Source organism: Oncorhynchus kisutch, linkage group LG21, assembly GCF_002021735.2.
Source record: "Oncorhynchus kisutch isolate 150728-3 linkage group LG21, Okis_V2, whole genome shotgun sequence".
Lineage (NCBI taxonomy): Eukaryota > Metazoa > Chordata > Actinopteri > Salmoniformes > Salmonidae > Oncorhynchus > Oncorhynchus kisutch.
The window spans coordinates 22,880,205-22,895,572 of record NC_034194.2 but is presented as its reverse complement, the minus strand read 5'-3'; the positions used below and the strand labels follow the sequence as shown (position 1 = coordinate 22,895,572).

The window sequence follows — 15,368 nt, the reverse complement described above, 5'->3', positions numbered from 1 at the left end:
GAGATAGACATTGAGTGATAGAAAGCAATAGAGAGCGATAGAGAAGGTGAGGCACAGAGACGGAGTAGGAGAGAAGAGATGGAAGCCACAGGAGGAGCAGTGGAAACAATAGGGCTCCATACTGCTCTTTCTTATCTGTCTGGGGCCTTATCCAGAGGGCTGGCTCTGTTAGTGTAACCTCCCTCCATCCCCCTCTCCTTGCGGGCCACTGGACACCCTTATCAGGCCAGGGCTGACGTCAGGCAGGGGCTAGGGAGCAAGGGGGATGGGGGGGGACAGGGGGAGCAGGGGAGACAGGGGGGGCCGGAGACGGACCCTGATAGTGGGAGAGAGACAGCCTCCTCTGGGCTGTGGGAACCAGGAGGCTGGGCCCTCCCCGACCCACTGACCCTGCACGTCCACCACATACAACACACACACCAGTACCAGAGTATGGGCTGGCCCAATGTATGTCTGTCAGTAGAGCCAGTACCAGGGTATGGGCTGGTCCAGTGTGTCTGTCAATAGAGCCAGTACCAGGGTATGGGCTGGACCAGTGTGTCTGTCAATAGAGCCAGTACCAGGGTATGGGCTGGTCCAGTGTGTCTGTCAATAGAGCCAGTACCAGGGTATGGGCTGGACCAGTGTGTCTGTCAATAGAGCCAGTACCAGGGTATGGGCTGGTCCAGTATGTCTGTCAATAGAGCCAGTACCAGAGCATATTGGTGTGTGTTTTTGTCTGTGTTCAGGAGTAATGCCAGCTCCAGACTTAGACATATCCCATTTGCTTGTGTGTGTGTGTGTGTGTGTGTGTGTGTGTGTGTGTGTGTGTGTGTGTGTGTGTGTGTGTGTGTGTGTGTGTGTGTGTGTGTGTGTGTGTGCCTGTGCATCCTAAAACCAGCGACAGAATCCAGATAATGATAGAAATTCTTATGACTGTCATTTTCCAAGTTAGGACCTTTGAACATTACTGAACTAATCACATACAAAAATATACAAGCTCCCTGCATAGCAAAATCCTTTGAACTTCGAGTTCTATGCTCTCCGTCTGAACCTCTCAACACACACTCTCTGCAGTGTTATCAAAATCACACACACACGAAAACAAAAAGCAATGATGAATACTTTTATTACATAACTAGCAATGTCTTAACTATTAAACACGTCATCATTTAGAGTGATAAAAAGAAAGGGTACTTATTCTGTCAGGGCTCAGCCCATGCATCTCCGTAAAAGCCTGTGTGGCCGTGGAGGTGCAGTTCTGCCTGTGCAGTTCTAGGGCTAGCTATCTAGCCTATCTACCCTGACAGCACAGACATACTGTCACATACCTGTCCTTGTGCTTGTCTCCACCCCCCTCCAGGTGTCGCCCATCTTCCCCATTATCCCCTGGGTATTTATACCTGTGTTTTCTGTCTGTCTGTGCCAGTTCGTCTTGTTGCCAAGTCAACCAGAGGTTTTCTCCTGGCCCTGTTTTTTTGCCGTCTCTCTTTTTCTCATCCTCCTGGTTCTGACACTTGCCTGTCCTGACTCTGAGCCCGCCTGCCTGACCATTCTGCCTGCCCCTGCCCTCGAGCCTGCCTGCCGCCCTGTACCGTTTTGGACTCTGACTTCGTTATGAACTCTTGCCTGTCCCCGACCTGTCTTTTGCCTACCCCTTGGACTATAATAAATATCAGAGCTCAAGCCAACTGCCTCCCGTGTCTGCATCTGGGTCTCGCCTTGTGTCGTTATACACACATAAATTATACTGGGATATAAATCGCTGGAGACTGCTGGGTTAAGGAGGTACTTAGCCCTGAGCTGGGGTATGGCTATTGTCACGTTAGAAATGTTGAAGAACGGAGAGAGACTGTGTGTGTGTTTGTTGGGAGGGGGGTTAACAGGTGCAAGTTGCAAAGAGAGACGGGTAGTGGGAGGTTAAGGTGAAAGTGGCAAAATCTCATGTCATTACTTGCAGGTGCAATCCTCCCCAAATACACATTTTCACACAAGGAGGTGCTTGCAATTAACAACTTATGCACTGTCCTTAATCTTTTCAGTGACTATCTCACAAGTCCTAATCACCTGAACACTGAAACAGTCTTCTACAAAGCCTCACAGTATTTTCTGTCTCCCATCATTACACTCCTTTCTCCTCAGTGAAAGGAGTGAGAACATCAATCTCTCAGTCTCTCCATATGTTCAGGCCCAGCTCCGTCCGGGTCTTCGGGTCCGGGAGATGTTTTCGGAGATGGATCTGTCGGATGAGCGAACGGAGACAATGTTATCTGTGTGTTGTCCTCGATAAGGGGGAAGATTTGTAACGGTTGCCCTGGTACTGTATCAGTCCCTGTGACCTTTTCAGACAAACAGGGAGGAGGAAGAGAAGTGTGGCCTTGAACAGCTAGCCGGAGAGAGGGAGAGAATATACAGAGGGGGAGGCAGAAGGAGGGAGGGAAGGTCAAAATACAGAGTAAAAGAGAGGAAAGGCAGCAATTGATAAAGAAACAGAAAGGGGGTGGAGGTGGAAAGAGGTAACAGGGAGGTAGAGAAAGAGAGGGGGAGAGAGGGAAGGAGTTGTGTCTCAGAGCTGCTCATTTCCTCTTCTCCACCTCCACCTTGTTCTCTCTCACTCTCTTTGTCAGCGGCCACCGCGGCCTTGGGTGTAAATAATTGTAGAAGAAGTGAGAGAAAGAGAGGAGGGAACCATAGGAGAGGAAGCAAGGGAGGAGAGAAGAGGTGAACTGGAGGAGCAGAATAGCCTCCTTTTCTTCTCTTGTTCTGTTTCTGACATTTTTCTAGGCGTTGGGCCTCAATTTCTACTGTATCTGTTGCGATGACTAGCAACAGACATCTAAAGGATCCGTTTAGATTTGACAGGGCTTACATGGTATTGTATTTACACGTGCATTGCTTTTGTCTCCTTTTGTCTCCTTTTGCCCAAAATCCTCAAGTAGATGTTTATAAACTCGACTTGGTATCCGTGGCATACCTGTGCATTACAAGAATAAAGATTAGTCACCTCTGAATCCACCACCCTCTAAGACCCTCTTTCGGCCTGTTGAAGTGCCCCCTCAATGCACTCTGTGTGATAGGATAAGCAGGGGCCTCATTAGGCTTTTTAATTGGTCGGTTTATTTAGAATGGACTGTCTGTGGTCAGATCCCGGACCCGCCTGGCCTCACGCCAATCTAAAGTCAACTGACATTACGCAGGCCAACTAACAGATCACAGAGTACAACATCCAAACATCATAACCACTATAACAAAGGTGTGTGTGCGAGTGTGTGCGGTGCATGGTGTCTCTCTGAAATGTATAGTGGATTATGTAACATTGTCAAAGATATTCTTCTCTGAATGTGTCTTCTGGGCTACGAGGTGACTTGCAATATGTAATGTGTGTGTGTGTGTGTGTGTTTTAGCGGTCCGTGTGTGCCTGTGGGGCTGTGGCGTCTATAGCTTGCGGGGGATCCATCATAGCTTATCATTGTAAGTAAACATGACAGGCTGGACAAAACATATTGTAAGCCGGCAGACCTGCTATCTACCCACAAAGCATATCTGTGATGATGGAGTGATGTGGCGCTAGGATTGACTAGCCAGAGTCTGAGTGTGTGAGTGGGGGGTACACACAAACACAGACACACAAACACAAGGAGTTGACAGACATACGCACGTATACACACATGTAGACACTCAGACAAACAGTAAGTACACATATATGTTACCTGCAAATCCTGAACTACTACTTTTACATTACATGGAAAGACTAATTATTGTACTGCAGTAAATTCAAAACACAGTGATAATTCATTTTCTCTCCAGGGATTTATGACTGTGATTTACTAGCCAGAGGTTGACAAGTCTGTAGTTTTACACCTGAATTCAGATGTACAGGACTTTTTCTCCTGGAAAGTGAACGTGGAACTGGGTCCTTTTTTAATGGGGGATGAGGTTACGCATCATTAGTGACATGCGGAGGTCTGGTAGCTTTAGATCATTCACATTAGCCAGATAGCTAGCGTGATCCTGAGGATGTCTGTACGGTTAGGGCCATCAGAGTTTACAGGCTTCATTTGTCACACTGGAAAATATGGTCTTTTCATAACCAGCTACTGAAAAAAAAATCATTGACCTGTAGGCAACTTAGTCCAGTCAAATATGAAACAAACCGAACAACACCACAGGTCTGTGTACATGCCTATGCGCTTGCGTGCACTGTGGTAAGTATGTGTGTGTGTGTGTATCCTGGGGTCAGAGTCTGTGTGTCATATGCTTGTTACAACACCATTGATAAGCCGGGTAAACAGCATGGCTCTGATTGCTTCACCACCGTCATGTGACCAAGAACACAGAGGGACACGTCGAGACGCCTTGACACACATACAGAGACAATGGGTGTGTGAGAGTGTGTGTGTCTACCTATGGGTGCCTATTTTGTCTCTGTGTTTGGCTGGATATTTTCAAGTGCAGGCGGGGAATTGCCAGTTATCATACAAGACAAATACAAGACATGACTCAGCAAATAATACTAGAAGCGGAACCCAGAGTTAAATACAACAGTCCACAATTCCGCCTCATATTGATGTTTTGCATTTGAGAGGGGGGGGAACCATCACAACAGTTCTTACAATATGTCTCACTCACCTGTGGTAGACTTCAAAGAACTACACTCTGGAAGGAATCTGTATAGCGTAGAATTCAATATACATTTAATATATTCATATTGTTTACTTCCTGGGTCAAAGGTCACATGCTGCAATGCTTCAGCTGATTGGCAGATTGACGTTTGGGTTCGTGTCACATGTCAGGATACAGTAGGCTTGTATCTGTATCTGTTATGATTAGGTATCTCTCTATCTATCTCTATCTTTTACCATGCACTCCGTCTATGCCATCCCTCTCTTTACCCGCCTATATTCCCCACCTTGTTCTTCTCTCTCTATACATCTATGTGGGTAGTCTAACTGTCTGGTGGGAGGGGGGGGGGGTCATTGACCCCCTGCTGACCCAGGAGATGCCCCTCTTTATCAGTCAGAGGCATATCAGACAGGACACTCCCAGACCACCGGGGGAAAAAGACCACTATGGTCAAACACAGACTACCTCTCACACTACTCTGACCCACCACAAACCACTGTGGCTCCCTACAGACCACTAAGGCCCACCACCCACCTTGAGGGCTTCCACATGTGTCACTCAGGCCTGTGCTTCCACTATGTTTTATCTGATCTATTCAAGCCATTTATCCCTCCCTCTCTTTCTAGCTCTAATGCCATATTTACTAGCAGTGTGTTCTCTCTTTCTCACTGAGGGTCTACAATACTGTGTATTTGACTTCTTATCTCACTCCATCTCTCTCTATCACATCTCATTACCTCTGAACACACCGCTAGTAAATCTGTCACAGTTGTATGTTTATGTTGATAAGTGGGGCCACACAAATAGTCTTAATAGAAACCCTTGTCATTGGTTCTCCCTGATCCCCTCTTGACTAGGGTAGCGTGTTACCTAGGAGAAGTACAAGAAACAAAGTACACAAATTATACATATCAGTACGCAATTTTTTCATAGATTTATTTCACACAAACATAATTTCACAGCAATTCACAACATACTGATTGTAAGCATATTATGAAATATGCATAGACTAAATCATTTTACTACAATCTCTACTGGCAATGAGGTTATGAGTATGAATGATTATGGTAACATTGTGACCTGAGTCCTCTTTGTGACATGTCTTTTTGGTCTGTTTAGGTTTTTTTGGCCTCTTGTTGCCACAATGTACTTGAAGTTATCAGTGGCTGTAGTCTAAGCTCTGTGAGTGTGACGTCTGAGGAAAATTATTTTAAAGATTGTCAAGGTTAACATTTCTGTCTGTCTTTCCTGGGTCAGACCTTGGTGTCTATAACATAATGCTTCGCATAAAGGTCATTTTCAGAATTGAGACTTAGATGTCAGGGGTAGTTTTCCACTGTCTCAAAACCATGTACAGCAGCACAGAAGCTTTGAAGTCTTCCTCTTTTCCCATCCTCTCCATCATTTATCTCTCACTGTCTATCCTTTATTGAAGAAATGTGATGGCTTCATAATAAAATCCCCAAAGAACATAATGTGCCTTTATATTATCACATGCCTCTATCAATCAACTATCATTCCAGATGATAAAAGAACGTTGTTTTCAGTTCTAAAAAGATGCTACGTTTGCCCTTTTGTCCCCCTGTCTCCCCTTACTCAACTCCACTCCTCTCCTGCAACATAAATTCCTGTGTGTGTATGTATGGCTTTGATCTCATACTGTATTCCCTGCGAAGCAATAATCCTAAAACGCTAGCTCTGTAATGGTACCAAGCTGTTTGTGAGCCCTGGTGGGATGGTACCATAAAATTCAAATATCAGAGCCCACAACAGGACCAGCTGTATGTATACTGTTCTTATGACCCGTGTGTGGACATGTGTAGACTAGGGAGGCAGAGAGAGATTATAGGGGAGATGGGCTTGGACTATTGAACGGAATACAGATGTAGGATCTTAATTTGATCACTCTTTTGTTGATGAGAATTTTTCTGCTCAGCAGGAAATAAAAAATTGTAGTGCATTCAAGGTTTAAAAAGGCTTGTAAGTTTGTAATTTCCACTTAAAAATGTCAGACTTGATTTGCCCTAAGCTAAAATGTATCATATCCATTCATTATAGTCCACATAATGATTAACATTTCCTGTTGTTGCAGGATTCTTTCATGCTTTAGCAAATTGGGTCAAATTAAAATCCTACATCTGTAGGGGCCACATCTTGAAGGCATTACTCAACAAAGAGTCAAAAGTTTACAGGAGCTCATCCTTGTCTTTTTAGTACTGTTTGCTTACAATGCAGTTGGGCTATGTTCTGGTCTGGCTTTCGCTCTCTCTTTCTCCCTACTTCTCATCTTTATCTCCATGCAGACAAACTATGGTTCAATTGCCCCTAAGGTGCTCAAATGTTTGGATCCATGAGACAAACAGCAAGAGAGAGATCATTTCAAGAGTTACTTAATTATTTAAATCTTGACAAGGTGGCAGGGAGAGAGAGGTTTTGGGGGTGTGGTGTGTGTGGGTGGCGGGTGGCGGGGGTGGGGTTATTGTAGGGTGTGGACAGGCAAGGGAGGTAGGGGTGTATGGTATGATTTTTGAAGAGAAAGTCCCAGAGCCCTAGGGTCTTGGCAACACAAACCCTGCTCCCTACCACGATCCCCGACAATCCTCCACTGCAGTCAGGGGGATGGCCGTCTGAGCGGCAAGGGGAAGGGACACACCGGCGCCATGGCGATTCCTTAGACAGCTTATCTCCCCCCCACCCCCCTCTGTGATAGTGCTGTCAAAATAACTGCCAAGATACATAGCAGTCAGGAACTGGTTAAAACCTGCATGGCCAGCCGACTGTCTGTCTCCGTCTCTCTCCAGAATCTGAGGGCTCTGAGACCCAAGTTCCACAAACACAGGGAATCTCTGTCTCAAGGCTACTCTCTCACTGACTGTGGCCTAGGTCTCTCTCTCTAATGAAGACACTGCTGCTGTGGCAATGATTTCAAACTCAGAGATTGAAGTGATTTAGGAGTTTGTCATTGTTTGACTTTTTAACTAATTTCATGCAATTCTAATCATTTTGCCATGGGGCGGAGAGAAAAATGTCAAGTTGTACAGCTTTTTTCCTGCACTTCTACAAATCTTGCCAAAGGGTGGAGAGAAATATTTGAAGTTTTTTAAATTACTGACCCAATGCTGTTAACTGCTAGGCTACCAGCTGCTCTATACTGGTCGTAGCGCTGGTAAATTGACACCGCTCTGATATCCAATAGTCTTTACTGTGTATGTGTATGTAATAACACTTAAGATTTTCTGGGACAACAATGTAATAAATAATACACTAAAAAACAAAATACTGCATAGTTTCCTAAGGACTAGAAGCGAGGCAGCCCTCTCTGTCAGCCCTCTCTGTCAGCCCTCTCTGTCGGCCCTCTCTGTCAGCCCTCTCTGTCAGCCCTCTCTGTCGGCCCTCTCTGTCAGCCCTCTCTGTCAGCCCTCTCTGTCGGCCCTCTCTGTCAGCCCTCTCTGTCAGCCCTCTCTGTCAGCCCTCTCTGTCAGCCCTCTCTGTCAGCCCTCTCTGTCAGCCCTCTCTGTCGGCCCTCTCTGTCAGCCCTCTCTGTCAGCCCTCTCTGTCAGCCCTCTCTGTCGGCCCTCTCTGTCAGCCCTCTCTGTCAGCCCTCTCTGTCAGCCCTCTCTGTCAGCCCTCTCTGTCAGCCCTCTCTGTCAGCCCTCTCTGTCAGCCCTCTCTGTCAGCCCTCTCTGTCGGCCCTCTCTGTCAGCCCTCTCTGTCAGCCCTCTCTGTCAGCCCCATTTTATCTTGCTGAGAGTGACTAACAAATTCAGTGGACCCCACAAAGTTCGGTAATTCGACCATGATACAAGTTTAGATAGCTGGCTAGACTAATTTACCAATCTAAAAAAATGTAGCTGACATGGGCTAATTGTGTGACTGGCAGTGACTGACGTAAACAAGATAAAAACTGCTGATGCACAAACACATTTTGAAATCACACCTTTTGTATTGTACTTTTGTAACTCTCAACAGTAAGTTGAGACACCAACTAAGTTCCCCAAAAAATGACAATATACATTTACCAATCAAAAGTTTGGACACACCTACTCATTCAAAGGTTTTTCTTTATTTGTACTATTTTCTACATAGTAGATTACAGTTTTTCTCAATTGCTAAAACACAATTTCTGAAACCTTGCTCCATTTCCTGAAAACATTAAACACAAAACCTCATCTTCAAGCACTATTTACATAACCTCTGACTGACAGTTTAACCTGTGTTCAAAATCAAGCACTGCTCTCAAATCATAAACAAAGTGATCAAAATGATATACACTCTCAAGCAGTCAGTAAACAATACACCGAAAAATAGAAAACACATTGTTCAAAACATACAATTCTCAGGGAGAAGTACATTTTTAATCTAAAAAAATATTCATATTTTTCCCTCATTGTCCTTTGATGAACGAAAACATGTTCTATCATAGTAGCTCAAAATTGATCAGAAATTACTACTCTGCTTTGCTCTCTGCAATTTTGTTTTTTGTTCTTCCTCCTCCTTGTACCCCTATTTTTACAGTACTGTACCCTACATCTCACAAACGTGTCCTTTGTCTCTGTGACACTGTCATTCTTGTTCTTTGTTGATATGAACCTGCAACCAGTCAAAATCTATTGAGCAGTCAGTACTGTTAATAAATGGAAAGCACAATGTTCAGGGCCATACAATTCATCCATTGTACAGTATACAGCCTACAATGCACTGTACTACAGTATCCATTCTCAGACTTTCTCCTTCCCACCTTCAACAACCTGTTTGCTCTCTGAACTGGCTTATATTGGTTGTGTTGCATCATTTGAAACAGGTTAAATCAATTTTGAGTGCTTGTGTTCAATCAATGACATATGTTCTCTATTTGTATTTGATTGTTGCCACTTGTGTTTACCAGTATGGATGACATGTGCATTAGAGTGCAGAATGTGTTTACCAGTATGGATGACATGTGCATTAGAGTGCAGAATGTGTTTACCAGTATGGATGACATGTGCATTAGAGTGCAGAATGTGTTTTGAGAATGTGTTTAGAGTTTTGCTAAAAAGTCTAAGTGAGATCTGCAAATTGTGTTTTATCATGTGAAATGGTTTAAGGTATTGACAACAGACTGCATAATTAGCTAAATGAGTCCAGGCAACTGAGAACTTTGTTCAGCCAATGGGTTTTAGTGTTTTAGCAATTGAGAAAAACTGTAATAGTTAAGACATCACAACTACGAAATAACACATATGGAATCATGTAGTAACCAAAAAAGTGTTAAACAAATCAAATCCACCCTTTGCCTTGATGACAGCTTTGTACACTGTTGAAATTCTCTCAACCAGCTTCATGAGGTAGTCACCTTTCAATTAACAGGTGTGCCTTGTTAAAGGTTAATGCATTTGAGCCAGTCAGTGGTGTTGTGAAAAGGTATGGGTGGTATACAGAATATAGACCAAGCCCATATTATGGTAAGAGCAACTCAAATAAGCAAAGAGATACAACAGTCCATCATTACCAAATGTCAAGAACTTTGAAAGTTTCATCAAGTGTTGTCGCAAAAACCATCAAGCGCTACGATGAAACTCTAGGAAGACCCAGAGTTACCTCTGCTGCAGAGGATAAGTTCATTAGAGTTACCAGCCTCAGAAATTGCAGCCCAAATGAATGCTTCACAGGTAACAGACAAATCTCAACATCAACTGTTCAGAGGAGACTGCGTGAATCAGGCCTTCATGGTCGAATTGCTGTCAAGAAACCACTACTAAAGGACACCAATAAGAATAAGAGACTTGCATGAGCCAAGAAACACAAGCAATGGACATTAGACCGGTGTAAATCTGTCCTTTGGTCTGATGAGTCCAAATTTGAGATTTTTGGTTCCAACTGCCATGTCTTTGTGAGACGCAGAGAACTGTAGGGTGAACGGATGATCTACGCATGTGTGGTTTCCACTGTGAAACATGGAGGAGGAGGTGTAATGGTGTGGGGGTGCTTTGCTTGTAATTTGGCATGTATTATTGATGATGGCCCATCCGCATCCACAGGACCACTCCATCTTCCATCTTTGTCATTTGGGCAGCATAGCAGTGTAAATCCAGACGCTAAACCAGTTAGATCAGTCTTTTTCAGTTCGTCATCCTGGTCAATTAACCTGCACACTTTATATGGATTGATTCTGTCGAGCTTTGGTTCACTTCCTGACACTGTCAGTGATTTATTTAGAATTCAAGGAACACTTAACCAGCATGGCTACCACAGCATTCTGCAGCAATACGCCATCCCATCTGGTTTGCTGGCCTCCATAAGCACCTGACCTAAACCGAATTGAGATGGATTGGGATGAGATGAACCGCAGATTGAAGGAAAAGCAGCCATCAAGTGCTTAGAATATGTGGCAACTCCTTCAAGACTGTTGGAAAAGCATTCAAGGTGCAGCTTGTTGAGAGAATTCCAAGAGCGTGCAAAGCTGTCATCAAGGCAAAGGATGGCTACTTTGAAGAATCTCAAATATAAAATATATTTTGATGTGTTTAACACTTTTTTGGTTACAACATGAATCCATATGGGTTATTTCATAGTTGTGATGTCTTAACTATTATTCTACACTGTATAAAATAGTCCAAATAAAGGAAAACCCTGGAATGAGGAGGTGTGTCCAAACTTCTGGCTGGTACTATATATGTATTATTATGAAAAAGAAAATTGGGGTCGGGGGCGATTGATCATTCGGCCTTAAATGTTGCCCATCCCTGGCCTAGATATTCAAGGGCTTTAAAATCAACAATCCAATGTAAAAGCATGGCGCTCATTGTCATCAAAAGCTGGGTCATACTTCATATTATATCAACTGTGCAACTTTCTGTTTGTGAATAACAGCAAGGGGACATTTATAATGACTGAATTCATGAGCTCATCAAGCGCCACGCCTTTTGATTTCAGCCGAGTAGCAATTGCTGTGATTAGACCGCCATCTAACGGTGAAATCTGAAAAGGAGACAAAAAAATGAACCCAAATCCATCGCTGGGTAAAGGGGATCGTACGCGTTTTTCAATGTATGTGTTAGTTATGGTACTAGCACTGTCAAAAGATAAGATGAGAAATTCTACAATAAATAAGCAGCACTACCAAAACGTATATTCCCTGACCGGGAATCGAACCCGGGCCGCGGCGGTGAGAGCGCCGAATCCTAACCACTAGACCACCAGGGAAAGATATTTACAACTGCAACTTTAGATTACTTAAATAGTGGTGTTAATAATTATTATAAGTGTACAATATCCTTGATCAATACAACTTTTACATTACCCTACAGTTAACCTATAAAATGGGCTGATGGTGACGTAGAAATACCTGGTATTCATATCACAAAATCACAACTCCTGATGATTCGTTTTTCAAATTATTTGAGCAAAAAATATTTAGCTTTATCTGGGACGCTTAAACCAGACAAAATAAAACGTGCCTATCTATATAATGAATATGAATTGGGAGGGTTGAGATGATTAAATATATAAGCACTAAACCTCTCTCTAAAAGCTTCATTCATTCAAAAGTTTAATTTGAACCCTAAATGGTTCTCAAGTAGATTACTAAGAAAAGCTCATCCATTGTTTAAAAATTGCCTTTTTGCCTTTGTGCAGATTGCCACTTCTCATTTTCGATTAATTGAAAATGATACTTTGATACTCTCTTTTTCAAGCAAGCATTGCAGAGCTGGCTACAATTTCAATTTCATCCCCCTGAAAAGATAGAACAAATATTATGGCTGAACTCAAATGTGCAGGTTGATAAAATACCTGTATTTATGGGAAAGATGTTTGAAAAGGGTATTTTGTTCTTAAATTATACTGTAAATTGGCATGGTAGAGTTATGTCCTTCATGGAGTTATCAGAATTGTACGGGAAGGTCTGCTCAATCCAAGAGTACAACCAATTGATTACAGCATTACCCCAAAATAGAGGAGGCAGGTGGCAGCGGGAGGAGGTTGGGAACTGGTCTGTCTGCCCAATATAAAGGATCAAAACTGGAGGAGACAGGTGGCAGTGGGAGGAGGTAGGGAACTGGTCTGCCTGCCCAATATAAAGGATCAAAACTGGAGGAGGCAGGTGGTAGTGGGAGGAGGTAGGGAAATGGTCTGTCTGCCCAATATAAAGGATCAAAACTGGAGGAGACAGGTGGCAGCGGGAGGAGGTTGGGAACTGGTCTGCCTGCCCAATATAAAGGATCAAAACTGGAGGAGACAGGTGGCAGTGGGAGGAGGTAGGGAACTGGTCTGTCTGCCCAATATAAAGGATCAAAACTGGAGGAGGCAGCGGGAGGAGGTAGGGAACTGGTCTGTCTGCCCAATATAAAGGATCAAAACTGGAGGAGGCAGCGGGAGGAGGTAGGGAACTGGTCTGCCTGCCCAATATAAAGGATCATGACTGGAGGAGGCAGGTGGTAGCAGGAGGAGGTAGGGAACTGGTCTGTCTGCCCAATATAAAGGATCAAAACTGGAGGAGGCAGCGGGAGGAGGTAGGGAACTGGTCTGTCTGCCCAATATAAAGGATCAAAACTGGAGGAGGCAGCGGGAGGAGGTAGGGAACTGGTCTGCCTGCCCAATATAAAGGATCATGACTGGAGGAGGCAGGTGGTAGCAGGAGGAGGTAGGGAACTGGTCTGCCTGCCCAATATAAAGGATCAAAACTGGTGGAGGCAGGTGGCAGCGGGAGGAGGTTGGGAACTGGTCTGCCTGCCCAATATAAAGGATCAAAACTGGAGGAGACAGGTGGCAGCGGGAGGAGGTTGGGAACTGGTCTGCCTGCCCAATATAAAGGATCAAAACTGGAGGAGACAGGTGGCAGCGGGAGGAGGTTGGGAACTGGTCTGCCTGCCCAATATAAAGGATCAAAACTGGAGGAGACAGGTGGCAGTGGGAGGAGGTAGGGAACTGGTCTGTCTGCCCAATATAAAGGATCAAAACTGGAGGAGGCAGCGGGAGGAGGTAGGGAACTGGTCTGCCTGCCCAATATAAAGGATCATGACTGGAGGAGGCAGGTGGTAGCAGGAGGAGGTAGGGAACTGGTCTGTCTGCCCAATATAAAGGATCAAAACTGGAGGAGGCAGGTGGCAGCGGGAGGAGGTAGGGAACTGGTCTGTCTGCCCAATATAAAGGATCAAAACTGGAGGAGGCAGCGGGAGGAGGTAGGGAACTGGTCTGTCTGCCCAATATAAAGGATCAAAACTGGAGGAGGCAGGTGGCAGCGGGAGGAGGTAGGGAACTGGTCTGTCTGCCCAATATAAAGGATCATGACTGGAGGAGGCAGGTGGTAGCGGGAGGAGGTAGGGAACTGGTCTGTCTGCCCAATATAAAGGATCATGACTGGAGGAGGCAGGTGGTAGCGGGAGGAGGTAGGGAACTGGTCTGTCTGCCCAATATAAAGGATCATGACTGGAGGAGGCAGGTGGCAGCGGGAGGAGGTAGGGAACTGGTCTGTCTGCCCAATATAAAGGATCATGACTGGAGGAGGCAGGTGGCAGCGGGAGGAGGTAGGGAACTGGTCTGTCTGCCCAATATAAAGGATCATGACTGGAGGAGGCAGGTGGCAGCGGGAGGAGGTAGGGAACTGGTCTGTCTGCCCAATATAAAGGATCATGACTGGAGGAGGCAGGTGGCAGCGGGAGGAGGTAGGGAACTGGTCTGTCTGCCCAATATAAAGGATCATGACTGGAGGAGGCAGGTGGTAGCGGGAGGAGGTAGGGAACTGGTCTGTCTGCCCAATATAAAGGATCAAAACTGTCAGAGGAATGAAGATAGCATAAATAGGAAAGTATACCAGTTTAACATTGATATTTTTGATGTACCGATTCCATGGCAGAGGGTGTATGAGTTGATAAATAAAACACAAGATTCAAGACTTTGTACTTTTCAGCAAAAATTATTATATAGAATTCTTGCCACCAACAAAATGTTGAATATTTGGGGCATAAAATCATCAAAGCTCTGCAGATTTTGTTGTGAGGATACAGAATCAATAGACCATTTATTTTGGTATTGCCCTCAGGTAGCCTGTTTCTGGTCTCAGGTTCAGGAAGGGCTGAAAATGCATAGCAATGATCTAAAATTGACCCTAGGAATAGTACTGTTAGGAGATCTGAAGAGACCGGGTCAGTCAATTACTAATATACTAATACTTTTAGTAAAAGTATTTATCTTCAACTCGCAATCTGTGGATTCTATTCGATTAGATAGATGTATGTTAAACTTCACAGCATAGTTGAAAGATCTCGAATGATTGAGGGACAGCTATTGGTTCACGGGTTTTGGCCTGGTGGTAGATCGGTCAACATGCCCTTGAGCAGGGCATTGACCCTGGATGCTTCTGTGTGTCGCTCTGAATGGGAATCTGTTGGATGACTGGTATGATGTAGTTATTGAGAGCGGCTTCACTGCAAGTATATTGTATGTTTTTCGAATATTCAATAAATAATAAATAAATACATGTAAAAAAGTAGTGGTGTCCCATCCTTTCAGGCTGCTGGCCTGAAGTAGGCCTAAATAGATTAAAATAGTGGAGTATGATATGTATTATAATTTGTAGTGTAGTGTTAGATGATTGGGTAATGGCTGTGGGTTTTTTTTGTTGATAAAAAAGCCAAGTATAAGGGAGTTATACTCCAGTCTAGTAGGTGGCGATAATACAACATGTTTTGGATGCCAACCGCGGTTAAACTTCATCGAAGAGGGTTTGTACCCAAAAATGTAATTGCAAATTTTCTATGTGGGCCTCATTTGGTTAGGTTGTTACTAAT

At 44.3% G+C, this 15,368-nt stretch overlaps 1 non-coding gene across 1 annotated transcript; it reads right to left on the bottom strand.

The window, feature by feature from the left end:
* Positions 1 to 11,712: 11,712 nt before the first annotated feature.
* On the bottom strand, positions 11,713 to 11,784 carry trnae-cuc (transfer RNA glutamic acid (anticodon CUC)). The gene has a single exon. It is a non-coding gene; the product is annotated as a tRNA-Glu (tRNA).
* Positions 11,785 to 15,368: the final 3,584 nt, after the last annotated feature.